At 39.4% G+C, this 17,553-nt stretch overlaps 1 protein-coding gene across 9 annotated transcripts in view; it reads left to right on the top strand.

The window, feature by feature from the left end:
- CDC42SE2 (CDC42 small effector 2) overlaps nt 1-17,553 on the top strand; it is a 163,300-nt gene that overhangs the window by 68,260 nt on the left and 77,487 nt on the right. Inside the window, exon 1 of one of the 9 annotated variants that reach the window (XM_081827122.1) lies at nt 13,975-13,997. The exons of the other annotated variants lie outside the window; for them this stretch is intronic. The gene's annotated coding sequence lies outside the window, so the exon portion shown is untranslated. Of the gene's footprint in view, nt 1-13,974; nt 13,998-17,553 lie in introns of those variants that run through there. 9 annotated transcript variants of the gene reach the window in all.

Below are 17,553 nucleotides of genomic sequence, written 5' to 3'. Positions count from 1 at the left end.
TGGGTGCCTGGGTAGTTCGACTCTTGATTTCAGCTCAGGTCATGATCTCAGGGTCATGAGCTTGAGCCCTGCCAGCAGGGAGTCTGCTTGAGATTCTCTCTCTCTCTGCCTCTCCCACTGCCCCTCCCCCTGCTCACTCTCTCTCCCTCTTTCTAAAATAAATAAATCTAAAAAAATCTTGTTTTTCCCTTATTGCTGGTTTTTCACAGGATTGAATTAATATGTAATTTTTTTTTTTAAGGATTTTATTTGAGAGAGAGTACACCTGAGAGAGACAGTGTATGCGTGCAGAAGCAGGGGGAGGGGCAGGCAGAGGGAGAAGCAGGCTTCCGGTGAGCAGGGAGCCCGATGCAGGACTCAATCCCAGGACTCTGGGATCATAACCTGAGCCGAAGGCTGACGCTTAAACTCACTGAGCCACCCAGGTGTCCCCTAGTATGTAATTTAAATGTCTTTTTTAAAATCGTTTATGCTACCTCAGTTCATTATTTTGTCAACATAGGAAAAGCTATGGTAATCTTTAAAAAGAATATGCGAGCTAGTAAAAGTAGCTTTTCCCCTTATAAAATTTAGAATGAAAACATGTATGATTTTTTGATACTGGGCCCTTTTTTTTTTTTTTTTTGGATTTATTTATTGGGTTGCCTGAGTGGCTCAGTTAAGAGTCTGACTTCGGTTTAGGTCATTATCTCAGGGTCCTGGGATCGAGCCCTGCATAGGACTCCTCGCTCAGTGGGGAGTCTGCTTCTCCCTCTCCCTCTTCCCATCCCCCAGCTTGTGTGCACATGCATGTGCTCTCTTTCTCTCTCTAATAAATAAAATATAAAAAAAAAATAGTTGACTGGAGCCGAAATTAAGAGCCGGACGCTTAACAAATGAGTCACCCAAGCGCTATGATAGTTTTTTAAAGAAATTTTTATTTCGTCAGAAAATTTTGAGAGTATTACAAGTCAGTATGCTTTTCTATCAGAAAGTATTTATACCTCCCATATTTTGTGTTCCGTAGTCTGAGTATGGTGAGCATATCATTAAATAGCCTTTTGCTAAATAACTTTCAGATGCTATGTCTTAGGTTCTTTAATATTAAGTAGTTGAGAATATGTTGCTATCTATGTAGCTTCAGTTGGCATCTGTTGTTTGCAAGAAAAAGTATTAAGTTGACCTGGAAACCTGACTCTGCTTTATTTATTTTTTAAAGATTTTATTTACTCAATTAGAGAGCTTGCGTTGGTGAGCAGGGGGGTGGGGAGTGGGGTCAGAGGGAGAATCTCAAGCAGACTTGGTGCTGAGCATGGCGCCTGACACAGGGCTGGATCTCACGACCCTTAGATCATGACCTGAGCTGAAAACAAGAGTTGGGCACTCAAGTGACAGTCACCCAAGTGCCCCCTAAGTCTGCTTTAGCGATGCCTGTTGACTGCTTGCAAGGAGCATGGAATTAGGTTTTGGTATAAGCATTTTTGGGTGAAATTGAAGGGTTGGTCCCCATTTTTTCCTCCCAGCTATTTTCTAATTTGATGATTTTTAAAGAGTTGATACTATTCTGTTGCTGTTCTCATTAGGTCTAGAGCACTGTTATTCTATATCTGCAAGTTAATGTTGTCTTTGAACTTTCTTGTATATGTACCCTTGAAAACTTTTTTGAGAAACTTTGTACTTCTTCATAAATTTTATTTTTTTTTATTTTTTATTTTTTTAAAGATTTTATTTATTTATTTGACAGAGAGAGACACAGCGAGAGAGGGAACACAAGCAGGGGGAGTGGGAGAGGGAGAAGCAGGCCTCCCGCAGAGCAGGGAGCCCCATGCGGGGCTCGATCCCAGGACGCTGGGATCATGACCTGAGCCGAAGGCAGACGCTTAACCGACTGAGCCACCCAGGCGCCCCTTTCTTCATAAATTTTAAAACTGACATTAAAATCTTAAGTTTATGAAATTACCAAAGATGTAATTTCTGGAATACTGTATGTTGTCTATGTTTTTAAAGAATATGTTGCCAAACACCTTGACCCTGTTTGTTCTGCTTATTCACTTTATTGCAAAGAACTGCTGTAAAATTTGTTAGTCCTCACTGTCAAACAAGCCAGATCGTGTATGTTTTCTTATAAGTGGCCTGACGTTTGCAATGCTAATAGAAAGAGCAGCACCTGCACTGAACAACCACTGGACAACTGTTTTCACTACCAAATTCTAACATTGATTGATTAGGCAAGGAGTCTTGCCATGAATTTCTTTGAGTATTTCTTGCGTTGCTTAAATGAGACTTTGTGTCTGCCAGTTACGCCTTCGGTGCACTGGAGACTTACTGAAAATCAGTACCATGTTAAGGTTTGAGATGAGTTAAGTATGGCTTTCTTCTACAACGTGGAAGAGTTACTGTGAAAGGGAAGGTGGAGAAAGAATGAATGATGCCTAGACACATCAATTTTATTTATTTAAAAAACATTTTAAAATTATTTTTTAGATAATTTCTATGCCCAACATGGGGCTTGCACCCATGACCCCTAGACCAAGAGTTGCCGCTCAACCGACTGAGCCAGCCAGGCGCTCCAAGGCACATCAGTTTTAGACAAGAGCGTAGAAGGAAGTTGGAGATCTGGAAATGAAATTTCCTTACAACTGTCCAGACCTATCCTCTGTAGTACCTGGAAAGTACCAAACCTTACACTGGGTTGAGGACCCTTGAGTTAAGGGAATAGCTTATCTTCTGCTTTAGTTGGCATTGTGTATTTATCCTTTTAACTAAATTACCTCCTTTTTAATTTTGTCTTGAAATCTTTGTTTTGACAGACAGCAAAACTGACCTTTGTGATGAAACCATTGTGGTTTTCATAGTACTCTACAGACCATTGAACATAGTCATCAGGACCTCATGGATGTGATTGCCAGTACAGAAATTAGAAAAAAAGAAAACTGATTATCTACCTTATAATTTAGGCCACGATAAGATCTTGATTTTCCAGAGTTGAGTATACAAGAGAAAACCTTAGAAATACTGGAAGAAAACATGAATCAGTATAAAAACTCTTGGGTGTGGGGAAACCTTCACAAGCCATCCAGCATATAGTAATCCCCCTTATCCATGGGGTATGCATTTCCAAGGCCCAAGTGGATGTCTGAAATCATGGATAGTAGTGAGCCATCTGTTACTATATTTTTTTATACATAAATACCTATGATAGAGTTTGATGTATCTAGTTAGGCACAGTAAGAGATTGATAACAGTATCTAATGATAGAAAAATTGTAACAGTTACTGTAATAAAAGTTATGTGAATGTGGGCTATGTCTCAAAAGAGTTTTTTTTAAAGTTCATTTATTTATTTTAAAGATTTTATTTATTGAAATAAGTAGAGCAGGGGGAGGAGCAGAGGGAGAGGGACAAGCAGACTCCATACTGAGCATGCAACCCGAGCCTGGGCTAGATCCTATGACGCTGAGATCATGACCTGAGCCGAAACCAAGAGTCAGATGCTTTAACCAACTGAACCACCCAGGTGCCTCCTTTTATTTATTTTTTAAAATAATCTCTATACCCAGTGTGGGGCTTGAACTCACCACCTCAAGATCAAGAGTCACATGCTTTTCCGAGTGAGCCAGCCAATCACCCCATCTTGATATATCTTATTGTGCTATACTCATCCTTCTTGTGATGATGGGAGATGAAAAAAGGCCTCTGTGATGAGTTGAAGTGAGGTGACCTACGTAGGCACTGTAAAGTAATGTTAGGCTACTCTTGACCTGATCATAATTCAATAGGCTCATGTGCTTGTGACTGTGGTTGACGGCGGGTAACTGAAACCAGGGATAAGGGGGAGACTACTGTACTTTTTCTCATTAAAAAAGTAAATCTCTGGGGAGTCTGGGTGGCTCTGTTGGTTGAGCGTCCTGCTCTTGTATTTGGCTCAAGTCATGATCTGAGGGTTGTGAGCTTAAACCCCGCATTGGGCTCCATGCTGTTCGTAGAGCCTGCTTAAGATTCTTTCCCTCCCTCTGCCATTGCCCCGCTTTAAAAACAACAACAACAACAAAAAACTCATAATTACTGTTTCATGGCCATAATTTTTTTTAAAATACAGAATCTTACCTGTTTCAGAAATACAATTTTAAAAATACAAGTAAAAGGTCAATATCCTCATTTATATCTAAGTTATCTTGCAAATTTCATATATTTTCCCTTTTGCTTTTAAGCTTGGAGAAACCTTTCAAAGAGGTGTTGTAATAAACATGACCCAGTACCCATAACCTTCCTGGTGATTCCTTTGCTAAATTCAGGGGTTATTTGGTTCTTGGGAACAGACAGGTTGTACATACACAGGAGTGGGTGGAATTGAAATTGTTAGGGAAGCTGGCTCTTGTGTTCTCTTGGAATAAAGTACAGATCTTCCTCAACTTAAATGGGGTTATATCATAAGTTGAGAATATCCAGAATCTAAAAGGCATTTAAACATCATCACTTAGCCTGCCTTACCTTATTCTCCAAACACTTGCATTAGCCTACTGTTGGGCAAAAAGCACTAATGAAAAGCCTACTTTATAATAAAGTGTTGAATATCTCATGCAATTTATTTAATGCCGAAAATGAAAACCAGAATGGTTGTAAGTGTATCTGTCATTTACCTTCAAGATAGCATGGCTGACTGGAAGCTGTGGCTCACCCCTGCGGCCCAACATCCCAAGAAAGTATTGTACCCCATGTCACTAGCCCAAGAAAATATCACAAGTCAGAATTTATGAAGTACAGTTTTTACTGAATGTCTATAGTTTTCTCACCATGGTAAAGTCAAAAAATCCTTAAATCAGGGACTGTCTGTATTGATTACTAAGCTGTTTTAAGATGAGGATCTTCATACTGAGTAATAGTATATATACTTAATTGGATATTTGAATGGTTGAACATAGTTATTTTTTTTTTTTAATATTTTATTTATTTATTTGACAGAGAGAGTACAAATAGGCAGAGTGGTAGGCAGAGAGAGAGGGAGAAGCAGGCTCTCCGCTGAGCAGGGAGCCCGATGCGGGGCTCGATCCCAGGACCCTGGGATCATGACCTGAGCTGAAGGCAGCCGCTTAACCAACTGAGCCACCCAGGAGCCCCTGAACATAGTTATTTTTATAGTATATAGATAAATTTTAATATAAAAATGAGAACTTTTTTTTTTTAAGATTTTATTTACTTGACAGAGCACAAGCAGGGGTAGGGGCAGAGGGAGAGGGAGAAGCAGGAGAGCGAGAGGGAGAAGCAGGAGAGCGAGAGGGAGAAGCAGGCTTCCCACTGAGCAGGGAGCCTAATGTGGGACTTGAACCCAGAACCCCGGGATTATGACCTGAACCGAAGGCAGATGCTTAACCGACTGAGCCATCCAGGCATTCCTGTTCTTTTTTTTTTTTCCTGTAAATTATATCCCCCCTCCCCCGAGCAATTTGTCAGTGGCTACTTTGAGGCCCTAGTGTGCCAGGGCCTGATTGAAATGCGTACTGAGTGCTCTGCAAGAGAATGACACAGTTTACCACATCTTAAGTCCTTAGGAAGGCAGTTGGGACAAATTAAATATGTATTGACTTTCTCAAAATAAGTTGAAATTTCAGCACCCTATGCATTTACCAGAAAAATACCACACTGAGTCACTCTTCTGGTGATTGAAAATGAACAGCTGGTAGAAGAAATCTCATGTTAATGATACTGTTACTGCGGGAGGGCCACTACGTAAAAGATGCAGAGACTCATCCTTTAATATTCAGAAACATCAGGAAGCGTTATCCTTTGGCAGATAGGCTGAAATAAATGGAGACATTCCTGGGTTCACAGATGAGTATATCAAATCTGGATCAAATTAAAATGTAGCAATCTCATTTGACATAATATAGCTAATTAATACAGGATGAAGAGGACAAATTATTGATCAGTTTGGGAACTATTACCTATTTTGCCTTAAAGGGAAGATAAATTGTCCCTTTTTATTATCAAATATGTTTTTCTTTTGTGGGATTAAATAAGAACATTGAGTTATTCAATAAATACTTAGCACCAGCTGTGTGCCAGGGACTTAGGTAGTAGGAGTTCATTGGAAACTAACATTGTCTTAATAGAGCTTACTTTCTAGTTGGTGAAGACAAGCAGTGAATGAGTGAAATATATAGCCAGATAACTTCAGGTGCTACGAGGAAAAATAAAACATGGGAGCAAGGTGGGGACTGTCAAGGTAGGGAACAGGAGATTGCAGTTATAAATAGGATGGCAAAGGAAGGGCTCAGTGGCAAGACAATAAAAAGACAACTGTTAGAGCATCATTTATGATAAATATTGGCAGCAACCTAAATATCCATCTACAGAGGATTAGTTAAATATATTATGATACACCTATATAGTGGAATACTGTATAGCAAATAAATATAAGTCAGGGCACCTTGGTGACTCAGTTGGTTAAGCTTTTGCCTTTGGCTCAGGTCATGATCCCAGGGTCCTGGGATCGAGCCCCACATCTGGCTCCCTGCTCAGCGGGGAGCCTGCTTCGCCTTCTCCCTCTGCCCCTCCCCACACCTCCTCCCCGCTCATGCACATGTGCTCTCTTTCTCAAATAAATAAAAAATCTTAAAAAAAAATAAAAATATAAGTCATACCTATAAGAATCATCTCAGATATAGGAAATAATAAAAATTAGGTATGGAATGATAAAAGGAGTATGCTACCATTATGCCTACTACAAAAATTTGTATATTTTATATATGTAATTTTATAAATGCATGGATTATCATTGGAAAGATACATAAGAAAATGTTAATAGTGCTTATCTTTGATGTGGAGAACAGGATGATTGGTAGACAGAGTGAGGTGTAGTAGTTCAAATTCCGCCCAAGTGTCCATTGATAGATGAATGGAGAAAGAAGATGTGGTATATATACCCAATAGAATATTACTTAGCCATAAAAAAGAATGAAGTCTTGCCATTTGCAACGATGTGGATGGAGCTAGAATATTATAGTAAGCGAAATAAGTCAGCCAGAGAAAGACAAATACCATATGATTTCACTCATGTGGAATTTAAGAAAAACAAACAAAGAAAAGAGACAAACCAAAAAACTCTTAACTCAAGAGAACAAACTGATGGTTACCAGAGGGGAGGTGGGTGGGGGGATGGGTTAAATAGGTACAGGGGACTTAAAGGGGTGAGCAGTCAGTTAAGTATAGAATTGTTGAATCACTATACTGTACACATAAAACTAATAAAGCACTGTATGTTAACTGTACCAAATTTAAAATAAAAAAATATTGAAAAAAAAAAAAAACCCAAACCAAAAAACTTTGAGTTCATTGAAAAAAATTCACATCCCATTTATTTTGTATTTATACTACTTAGTCAAAGTGAGCAAATACGGTGTAAAGTAAGAATGTAAGGACTGTTTGCCCAATTAGAAAGTGATGGAGGGGTGCCTGGGTGGCTCAGTCGTTAAGCGTCTGCCTTCGGTCATGATCCCAGAGTCCTGGGATCGAGCCCCCCATCGGGCTCCCTGCTCTGCAGGGAGCCTGCTTCTCCCTCTCCCCCTGCTTGTGTTCCCTCTCTTGCTGTGTCTCTCTCTGTCAAATAAATAAAATCTTAAAAAAAAAAAAAAAAAGTGATGGAAAACGCATGTATTTATTATACCCAGTGGCCTAGATAGTGAATGAAATTGATAGTTAATAGAAACATGGACTCAATTCTATTGAGCTGGAGACCTTGTTGTTGACATCTTGGATGATGGATTGTAGGGATCATGATGGTAACATTTAGATTCATGTGCTGTTTTTTCACTCTTCTAATCAAATGGAAGGTGTTCATTTCCTAGGGCTGCCACAATGAGGTACCATCACCTGAAATTTGCTGTCTCACCTTTCTGGACTCTAGAAATCCAGAAATCCAAGGTGTCATCAAGGCCATGCTCCCTCAGAAACCTGTAGGAATCCTTCCTTGCCTTTTCCTAGTTTCTGATGATTTACAGGCAGTCTCTGGCATTACTACCTTGCAGCTGCATATTTACAATCTCTGCCTTCCTCCTCATATAGCATTCTCCCTGTTTGTGTCTTCCCATGGCTGCCTTCTTATAAAGACACCAATTATAGTGGATTAGGGGCCCACCCTACTACAGTATGACTTCATTTTAACTAATTACATCTGCAACAGTCCTATTTCCATGTAAGGTCATATTCAGAGATAATGGGGGGTACGTCTTCAACATGTCTTTTCTGGGGGCCAGTAGAGGGAAATGGACACAATTCAGCCCCAAATAGAGGCTTGTTTCTTTCCTGTTACAGCCTTCCATATATACAAAACTGTTTTGTGAAGTTGTATGAAAAGATAAGTAATGTTTCACAATTTATTTTTAAAGACTCTTAATAGAAAAGTTTTTTCTATAAGGAGAAAAGATCCCATCTCTGAATCAAATCAAACTTAAGAGTGAAGTCTACTAGGGGCGTCTGGGTGGCTCAGTCGTTAAGCGTTTGCCTTCGGCTTGGATCATGATCCCAGGGTCCTGGGATCGAGCCCCGCATCGGGCTCTCTGCTCGGCCAGGAGCCTGCTTCTCCCTCTCCCACTCCCCCTGCTTGTGTTCCCTCTCTAGCTGTCTCTCTCTCTCTCTGTCAAATAAATAAAATAAAATCTTAAAAAAAAAAAAAAGCGTGAAGTCTACTAAACGTTATGTTTTAATGAAAATACAGTATTTTTTTCTCTTAGTGTTGTAAAAGTATGAGGATTGTAAATAGTAGTGAGTTAGAGATGACACTGAATGACTAATTCATATTTTGTACTTGTTAATAAAGTCATACCATGAAGATAAATACCGCCTATTTTCTTGCGCTTTTGTGCTCATGTAAAAATGGCTTTTTCCAGATCAGTTTGACCTAAAGATAAAATTAAATATGGCAGCAGAGAGGACAGAGTATTTAGCTCCCTTCTTAGTTTTTCTTTTGTACCATGACCATTATAATTCTATAAAACATTAGGAAAACTTTAAAAATTCTTTCTCCCCTTTCTCTCTTCCTCATGTATAAATCAGAAGCCAAGTATTTGTTAGCCTACAAAGTCTTTTTATTTTTTTTTTATTTTTTATTTTTTTAAAGATTTTATTTATTTATTTGACAGAGACACAGCGAGAGGGAACACATGCAGGGGGAGTGGGAGAGGGAGAAGCAGGCTTCCCGCTGAGCGGGGAGCCTGATGCGGGGCTCGATCCCAGGACCCTGGGATCGTGACCTGAGCCAAAGGCAGACGCTTAACGACTGAGCCACCCAGGCGCCCCTACAAAGTCTTTTTAAAAGTTATTCCTTAAATACGCCTTTTTGATACCTTTTTATCCTTTGTGAAATGAGCATTCTATCTGAATGAACCTACCAGTTGTCATTTAGATTTCCTTCTGTGTCCCCCCCGCCCCCACTCAGGGTCAAATAAAAAAAAAAGAAACTCTTTGCAGTCTTAAAGTGCTTTTTTCCCCTCTGAAATGTTCATTAATAGAGGAAAAACATGTATTCAGCTTTTTTATGAGTAATTCCTCTGACTTCTTTGTGAAACAGGCAGTTAAATCTTAGATCTTAAGACATTATATTATGTTCTTAATAGGGTAGGCTAGGGTAATGTGCTTTAATTCAGCTGCCACCTAGTCATATTTAAAATATTTTATAAATTCAGGTATCATAGACTGTTAGAATTGATTTGGTCAGTAATTGCTTAGTCTGGCGTTATCTCAAACGCAGGAATCTTTAATTTTTTTTGTTTCAAGTTTTCATTAAAATTCTAGTTAGTTAACATACGGTGTAATACTGGTTTCATCACTTTACATATCACATCCCCACAGGTGCCCTCCTTGATTACCCATCACCCATCAAATGTAGGGATCTTTTTTTTTTTTTTTAAAGATTTTTATTTATTTGACAGAGACACAGGCGAGAGAGAGAGAGCACAAGCAGAGGGAGTGGGAGAGGGAGAAGCAGGCCGCCCGCTGAGCAGGGAGCCCGATGCGGGGCTCTGCGGGGCTCGATCCCAGGACGCTGAGCTGAAGGCAGACACTTAACGACTGAGCCACCCAGGCGCCCCAAATGTAGGCATCTTTTTAGCGTTCCTTATTTTTAAAACCTTAAGGGAGTGTGAACTCACCACTTCTTTAGCCAACCCAGTATCTTTTGGAGGGCAGTTATACTTTATATGGTTCTTCCTTTGTTTAAAACAAAAATTGCCTTTCTGAAACTTCTATGTAATGGCTTTGGTTCCATCCTCTTTGATAACCCACAATGATGCTTCCTCTTTCTCAAACTGTATGCTATGGCCTACACAGATTTGAAGGCTGTCCTGTCTCCTCTGTTTTTTGCTGGGCTAAATCTCTAGTTCCCTTAACTCTTACATGACATCTTTTTCAGACTGCTCACCATTCAGCTCTTCTTTGGATATATTCTTTTTCTAATTTTTTATTTTTTTAAAATTTGAGTATAGTTGACATACAACATTAACATTAGTTTGATGTGTACAGCAAAGTGATTCCCCTCTATGTTATTGTGTACTTCCCACAAGTCTAGCTACTGTCGACATATGATACTATTACAATATCGTTGGCTGTATTCAAATGGCTATGCTTTTATTTCTGTGACTTACTCATCCCATGACTGTGTCCCTGTATCACCCACTCCCTTCACCCACTTTGCCTGTCCCCCCCCATTACCTTGCCTCCCCTCTGACAAAAACCATCAGTTTGTTCTCTGTATTTATAGGTCTAATTCTGCTTTTTGTTTGCTTATTCATTTGTTTTTTTTATATTCCACATGAGTGAAATCATATGATATTTGTCTTTCTCAGTCTGACTTATTTTACTTAGCATAATACCCTCTGGGTCCATCCATGTTGTTGCAAATAGCACAATCTCATTCTTTTTTTAAGGGTGTGTAAATACCTTCTCCCATTCAGTAGTTTGCCTTTTTGTTTTGTTGACGGTTTCCTTTACTTTGCAACAGCTTTTTATTTTGATGAATTCCCAGTAGTTTATTTTTGCTTTTGTTTCCATTGCCTGAGGAGACATGTCTAAAAAATGTTGTTAGGGCCAGTGTCAGAGAAACTACTGGTTGTGTTCTCTTCTAGGATTTTTATGGATTCCTGTCTCACATTTAGATCTTGAATCCATTTTGAGTTTACTTTGGGTATGGTGTAAGAAGGTGGTCCAGGTTCCTTCTTTAACACATAGCTGTCATATTCCCAGCACTGTTTGTTGAAGAGGCCATCTTTCCCCCATTGTACATTCTTGCTTCCTTTGTCATAGATTACTTGACCATATAGGTGTGGGTTTATTTCTGGCTCTGTATTCTCTTCCGTTGATCTATGTGTCAGTGTCGGTGTCAGTACCATACTGTTTTGATTACTACAACATGGTGGTGTATCTTAAAATCTGGGATTGTGATACCTCAGCTTTGTTTTTCTTTTCCTGGTTGTGTTCTGGTTTATAAAAATGTCTCTTAGGATCTGGTACCCAAAACAGATGCCATATTCCTCAACATGTGAATCTGAAATTATAGGCCTAAGTTACTTTTCATGATGTGGAGGTGCAAGCAGGATTGGTAACTTCTGTAATATAAGTGCCCTGAAGGGAAGGTACCTGATACACTGGAAGAGCACCTAATATAGATTTGCGGGTTGGGGAAAGCTTCCTGAAGGAAGTGATGGCCATATCAAGTTCTGAAGAGTACGCCAGGCAGAGGTGGACAAGTGTGATGCCCTGTAGTCACGAGAGGGAGAACCTGGTGTTTCATGAAACAGAATGAAATTGAAAATGGCTGGATGATGGCACAGTTATGGGGCATTGAGTGGAAGAGGCAGTAAATGATGTTCAAGGGAAAACTGGGGAGCACGTCATAAAGGCCCTTAGGAATTGTATTAACTGAACTGTTCCTGAGGATAATAGTGAATCATTAGTGGCAGTTTTAAGTAAAAAAAAAAACAAACACCACCAACCATTCATTTTAGAAGGATCATTCTGTCCCAAATGCCAACGAATTGGAGGGGTTGAGATGTGCCAGGAGATCACTTAACAGCTATAATGGTAATTTTTAGATATAATGGTGGTGCCCAGGCCTTGACCAGTGGCTTTTGGGTTGGAAAGAAACAGACTGGAATAGTTTAGAGAATTCTATTGTTGTTTGGCTGTAGTGGGGAGGGATGGAAAGGTAGGAGTCAAGGATTTGCTTTGAGAAACTGGGTAGATGAGAGAATTTAATGAAAAGCATTTGAATGGGGAGGGGGCGCCTGAGTGGCTCATTTGGTTAGACGACTGCCTTGGCCTCAGGCCATGATCCCAGGGTCCTGGGATCAAGCCCCATATCCGGCTTCCTGCTCAGCAGTGAGCCTGCTTCTCCCTTTGCCTGCCGCTCCCCCCCCCCCCACTTGTGCACGCTCATGCTCTCTCTCTCTCTCTCGCTCTGTCAAATAAATAAATAGAACATAAAAAAAAAAAAAATCAGGGGCGCCTGGGTGGCTCAGTTGTTAAGCGTCTGCCTTCGGCTCAGGTCATGATCCCAGGGTCCTGGGATCGAGCCCCGCATCGTTCTCCCTGCTCTGCGGGGAGCCTGCATCTCCCTCTCCCACTCCCCCTGCTTGTGTTCCCTCTCTCGCTGTGTCTTTCTCTGTCAAATAAATAAAATCTTTAAAAAAATAAAAGAAAAAAATCATTTGCATGGGATTGGAATAGAGGAGTGCTGGGGAAGAAGTGAGGTTCAGTTAAGCCTGAGACAGAGATAGCACATGCAGGTGGGGTGTACTATATGCATTTGGTTATGTGAGGCTGAACTGAAAGACATCTAGGCTGGAGAACTTTGGACTTTAGATAGAGCTTGACTGGGAAAGTAGGTTTGGCTGTCATCAGTATACATATGGTAGCTGAACTTAGGAGAGTGATCTGAAATAATTTAGAGCATTGGTACAGTGCAAGAGGAGGGCACAGGCCAAAACTCTTAAAGAACTGTGACCTTATTATATTTTAGCTAAACACCTTTGGTGTTTTTGATGGGATTATTTGGGAACCAGCAAAAAGAAAGAAATCAGGGCTGCTTTAATTTATTTAGTAGAAACCCACCAAAATTGTTTGATTGGAGGAGTGAAAATGGTTCTTAAAATATCTCCCTTAGTCAGCTCTCAGTGTCTGAAATTCATGTTATTAGAGGTTCTCTACTTTGGGGTAAGGCATTGTTTCTAAAGGAGTTACCTGTTAAAATGTAGATGTCCCTAAAGACAGCTAAAATACTAATTGGTGGTGGTGATATTTTTAGGTCAGTAGGTTTTTTTCTGGAATTCACACTGAAGGGACAGATAGGAATTTGAGAAAGATTAGGCTTGGGAAACATGACATTGTTAGGAGTATGGGGCAACAGACCTGGATTTGTGCATTGAGTTTACCAAGCACCTGGATAAAGAGATAAGGAGAGTGAGAGCCAGAGACTGTGTGTGTGTGTGTGTGTGTGTGTAAAATGGGGATGGTGAGTTGGAGAGCAAAGAGGTAATGTCATTAAAAAGACATAAGAGAACATTTGAAAAGATAAAGAACTAAATAGATGGAAAATCCTGAAAGTATTTCAGTTATAAATTAGGGCAGCCATATAATTTATCATCTAAACTAGGACATATTGAGAAAATTTATTATCTAAACTGGGACATATTGAGATAGAAAGGGGACTGACTTCTGAGTAATTACATTGTGAAAACTTGCATAAACTGGGGCTATCATTAGCAAGTAAGAACAAATGGTCACTGTAGTTACAATGTGCTTATTTTAATATAGTGTAATAAAATAGTATCAGTTTTTAGCTACCATGTGCCAAGCATTGTACTAACTATGCACTTGATACATCTTAATTACATTCTTAAAATAATCCTCTGAGGTAATTGGCTGTTGTTTTTATCTATAGTTGATGAAACCAAATCTCAGGGAAGTTGGCCTACAGTTCTCCGTGGCAGTCAGACTTGGACACAATGAAGTGATACAAGCAAAATCCAAGTAAACTCTTAAACACTACATTGTACTGCAGTGGCTGTGGGTGTGCATCTGTATTTAAAAATGCCCTTTGACTTGCTCAGAAAATTACTCTCGTCATATTACATCATGTATTAAATCCCATTCCCCTTCTGATAGTCATTTATCTGAAGGCTTACTTTGTGCCAGACTACGTTATCTAGGCATTTTATGTGTATTAACATAATTTAAACTCATGATAGCCTTATGAATTATTTCCTTTTTATAGTTTAGGAAGTTGAGGCATGGTGAGTAACATGTCTAAACTCAACATATTTAGTAAGTGGCAGAGCCAGAATTCATACTCTGACAGACTCCAGAGCCTGTTTTCTTAATTGCTCTCCTCTACTGCCTCCTCTGGTCCATGTTCTTTATGTGGACCTGTTTTCATTTCTCTTGGGAGTGGGTTTGTTTTGGTGCCTGGTAAGTGTATATAAGAACGTTTCCACAGTGTTTCCACAGTGGTTGTACAACTTTGCATTCCCACTGGTAGTGCATCTTTATTACCACGTCCCAGCCTTTTCCACCAGTTTTGAAACTCTGGTAGTTAGAAATACATTCATTCTCCCTGTTTAAAAGTTTTGCCTCATTCACAGCTACTCATGTATATACTGTCATTTCTATCCATTTCTGTAACTCTACCACATCCTACGCTTTTGGGTCCAGGAACGTTAACAGCACCAGTGAACAGTAGCTAGAGGCAAAATGGCTTGAATCTCTGATAGTATCACCATTGGCTAGGATATTATTGCCCAGATAACTTTTCACTTAAACTGTGTAACTGCATGGTTATATGCCTTTCTTTACAGTGTACTTAAGGAGGAAATAAATGGTCGTGATTTATTACAGTGCTAATAGGTTTTATAGTATATTGATTAGTTTAGAATTTGGGGGCAAATTTCTTTACTTTTTTCAGTGTGTAAAATGAAGAAATTGAACTAGATTTCTCATAGATCTTTATTGTTCTTGCCAGATCTGTATTTCTTTGGGAAGAAAGAAAGAATTAGCATTTGACTTAAATGAGCAAGGAGATGGAACACATACTTAGTACATATTTTTCTTTCAGTATCAGAGTAATTTAATAGGGTCAAGGCCTGGTAATTTAAGCCATTATTCATTGAGGAAAAGTGGAAACTAAACAGAAATGTTACTGTAAGACTTAAGGCTTTAGCTTCTTGTAGTTTGACCGGCTTAAACCTAAGACTTTTGAATTGCAGTGGATTTGGGCACTTAAAAATAGATTTTTATTTTTAAATTCATAAGAGCATCTGAGGGTTGCGAGGAATCATAAAGCTGGTCTAGATCAGCTATCTGGTATTTTCAAATCGCTGCCGTAATACTCCGACTGCTGATGATAGGTGTCCGAAGGCAGGACGTTCCCTTTGAGGCAGCAGTGACTCAGAAAGATGTTCTAATATGTGGAAAATAGAGCCTCTGCTCATTCATTCTAGTTGTGCCATTTGTGCTGATGCAGAACTAGCATGATTTTTCTCTGTGACTGCCCTAAAAGTATTCTAAGGTAGCACTACTAACTCATTTCTCTAAAGATGAAGCCCTTTTTTCATAGCAGTGTGATGGAACTGAGACTGTTAACTTGGAGAATACATATCTCTGGATAGAGATGGGCTTACACACTTCTGATATTATCTAAAATAAAATTTAATGATTAAATTCAGCTGAAGAAATAATGTAATTTTCTGTTATCAGTATAAATAATAGGCAGATGGGGATAGAGGTGCCATTTAATATGTAAAAAGCACCAAGCCATGTCAGCAGTTAACAATTAAAATGGATCTGATTTGATGATTTCTTCATTAATTCTAAGCAGAATGTGAAATACAGTATAGTAGTGATACTGGGATGAATGCTAATAAAATTACTATATTAAAATGTTTTTGGTTGACAGTGAAAAAAACTTTTTTTATATAATTCCTACCAAATGTAATGAAAGCCTGGGATACGTTGTGGACTGCAGTTGAATGAGTAATAATGAAATCCACTAAATTTTCTTTTTGCCCATGCCGAATTATATGGGGTTAGCTAGAGTGCAATTTTTGGCATATGCTTTCTTTGTGATCGGTAATTATGGTTTTGATCTTTAACATTGAGATAATATACTTTTCAATGGAATTATTTTTCAGAAAAAAAGATAGTGGCTGTGATTTTCATAGTTACTGCATTGAAAGGGTCTTGCTTTTCATATTAATCAGTTTTGCTTTCAGTTATTAATATGCAATGAATTTGATTTAAAATTAACTGCACATATTTAAGTGTTCAGTTTAATAAATTTTGGAGTTTTTATACCTGTGAAATTATCTCTACAATCAAGATAAGGAAAATATCTGGCACCTCCAAAAGGTTTTTTTTCAGCCATTTGTGGGTCTTTTTGTCCACCATCCTCTGTTCCCAGGCAATCAACTGAATTGCTTTCTTTTTTTTTTTTTTTAAAGATTTTATTTATTTATTTATTAGAGAGCGAGCGAGAGAGAAACAGCATGAGAGGGGGGAAGGTCAGAGGGAGAAACAGGCTCCCCGCCGAGCCGGGAACCCGATGTGGGGCTCGATCCCAGGACTCCGGGATTATGACCTGAGCCGAAGGCAGTCGCTCAACCGACTGAGCCACCCAGGCGCCCCCAACTGAATTGCTTTCTATCCCTAGAGATTCTAGAGTTTTGCGTGTATGAATTCTACAGAATATACTCTTGGTGTGGCTTCTTAGCATAATTATTTTGAGATACATCCATGTTAAGTAATGTATAATAGTTCATTATTTTTCTTAAAAGTAGTAAAATATTGAATGGCTTTACCACACTTAGTTTATCGATCCACCTCTTGATGGATAATTGGGTTGTTTCCACTTTTGGGTATTAAAAATAAAGGTGCTAAGAACAGTCTTTTGTGAACATAGACTTTCATTTCTGTTAGGCAAGACCTAGGAATAGCTGGCTTGTATGTTAAGTGTGTGTTTAATTTTTTAAGAAACTGCCAAACTGTATTCTAAAGTGGTTTTACCATTTTACATTCTCATCAGTAGCATATGATCATTCCACTTGCTCCATATCCTTGCCAATGTTTGTATTTTCCTAATGAATGATAATGTTAAGGTATATTTTCATGTCCTTATCTGCTGTGTGTACATCATTGGTGAGTATGTTAAAATCATTTGTTCCTTTTTATTTTTTAAAAGATTTTATTTATCTGACAGAGAGAGACACAGTGAGAGAGGGAACACAAACGGGGGAGTGGGAGAGGGAGAAGCAGGCTTCCCGCTGAGCAGGGAGCCCGATGTGGGGCTCAATCCCGGGACCCCGGGATCACGATCTGAGCCGAAGGCAGGCACTTAATGACTGAGCCACCCAGGCGCCCCCATTTTTTCCTTTTTAAAATTGGGTTTTCTTGGGCGCCTGGGTGGCTCAGTTGGTTGGGCAACTGCCTTCGGCTCAGGTGTCATGATCCTGGAGTCCCGGGATGGAGTCCTGGGATCGAGTCCCACATTGGGCTCCCTGCTTAGCAGGGAGTCTGCTTCTCCCTCTGACCCTCC

Source organism: Leptonychotes weddellii, chromosome 7 (genome assembly GCF_054177405.1).
Source record: "Leptonychotes weddellii isolate Sample4059 chromosome 7, ASM5417740v2, whole genome shotgun sequence".
In the NCBI taxonomy this organism is placed as follows: Eukaryota; Metazoa; Chordata; class Mammalia; order Carnivora; family Phocidae; genus Leptonychotes; species Leptonychotes weddellii.
The sequence above is the reverse complement of the archived record's forward strand: the minus strand, read 5'-3'. Positions and strand labels throughout refer to the sequence as shown.